General features: G+C 38.2%; 1 non-coding gene across 1 annotated transcript; it reads left to right on the plus strand.

Annotated features, from left to right (window-relative positions):
• Nucleotides 1-1221: 1221 nt before the first annotated feature.
• On the plus strand, nucleotides 1222-1390 carry LOC128120115 (U1 spliceosomal RNA). Its single transcript, XR_008221765.1, has one exon. It is a non-coding gene; the product is annotated as a U1 spliceosomal RNA (small nuclear RNA).
• Nucleotides 1391-1698: the final 308 nt, after the last annotated feature.

Raw genomic sequence — 1698 nt, forward strand, 5'->3', positions numbered from 1 at the left:
ACTTGGTAGTGCTGAGGACCAGGATCCTGGCCACATGGATGATAGAGCACACACAGATCATTACTGTGCCGATCACTATGAAGAAAAGTCCAGTATTGTATCTTGCACTAGAGATGGCAAGGGACATAGTGCAGCCAAGTCGTGAATAAACAAAATCAATACCAACAGCGTGTAATAGTCCCTCCAAACAACCACACACATACCACTTCACAACTGTGCCAGAGCAATTGCTGAAAGCACAAAGTTTTTTCTACAATAAGAAACAGCAGCATTCAGAATATATCCTACAGCATTGAAAAGATTTAAAGCTGTTGGGGAGGGCTATTAGCACATACACCTTTAATAGAGTATAAATATTTTAAATATATATGCACATGTTTAATGGAATATTTTATGTATTTTAACATATACAGATACCTAAGTATACACACAGATTCACACACACATGCATGTACTCACACAGTCATGCACACATTCCCCCCAAACACACACACATACTCATACATGTATATCAATATATTCCTTCTGCCTATCAGCCCAGCACAGGCTTTCTGGGTTCTTTATGTCTTGGTAAGTTTACGTTCAGCTCCCACAGCCCACTATATGAATAAGCATAGGTCTAAATTCAGTCCTTCCGAGATTGCCTTGCCAATAGTAAACAACATCTTGAGCAAAAAAAATTAGGAGGCATTTTCTACATATTTATTAAGTGTTATTTGATTGGGTGATTGATTCCCTCCAAGTCTAGCCAGCTATATTTGTTGAGTTTCATGGTTCAGATTCATTGACACCGATGTAATATCCAAATATTTGATTCTTCCTGAGATGTTTATCACTGGAAGTGCTTCCTCACTTCGCCACAAGGCACTCGTATTATCAATGTCACACTGAAACAGTGGGGAGAGCGGTGCTTTCCATCCATTCTCTTTTGATCAGCAACATGTGTGTATGTCATTTATTTGCAATTAGCTCCCTTCCCTCCGCCATTAGTTCTCAGCAACAGATGGTATCCTGAAAGTGTGACTTTTTGCTATTGGCACGTCCTCCATTTCCTTATGATGACCAGATGTCTCTCTTGGGTTTCAGCTCTCTTGGGTCTGGATTTTTTTTTTCTCTCTCTCTCTCATGTATACACACTAGGTTGAGAGGTCAAAGCCACAAAATTAGCAAGACAATTGCCCTGCTGGCAGAGTTGGGGGGAAGACATCTTTATTAAAAAATACACCTACCTGGCTAGGGGAGATACCATGATCACCAAGGTGGTTTTCTCAGGGCGAGCCTTATCCATTGAACTCCAGATGTGCTGTGCTGACCCCTATGATGTCCCCACATGCAGAAAACTCAACTGCATAATTTGTGTCAGTGGGGACCACGTTTGTGTTTTTTTCTGAAAAATAAAAATAAAAATAAATAAGTAAAATTTTAAAAGTACACTTAGAGACATTATAGAGATGGTTCATATTTTTGTGGCACTATAAACAGCTAATATATTTTGTCAAATAAAGATGTAAATAGAAGAAGACTAAATGGAAAATCCACTTTTACATAAAGCATTTTGAAGTTTCAGATATGATTTACCTAATATGAACAAAAATAAGGAAAGAGACTGGGAAGCTACTCAAGTGTATGCAAAAGTCTTTCCATGACAAAAGTTTCAAAGACATTTCAAAAGGCATATTTTGCAGAAAAATATTAACC

The sequence above is a fragment of the Peromyscus californicus genome, unplaced genomic scaffold, assembly GCF_007827085.1.
Source record: "Peromyscus californicus insignis strain IS unplaced genomic scaffold, ASM782708v3 Scaffold_24__1_contigs__length_46423439, whole genome shotgun sequence".
Classification (NCBI taxonomy): Eukaryota; Metazoa; Chordata; class Mammalia; order Rodentia; family Cricetidae; genus Peromyscus; species Peromyscus californicus.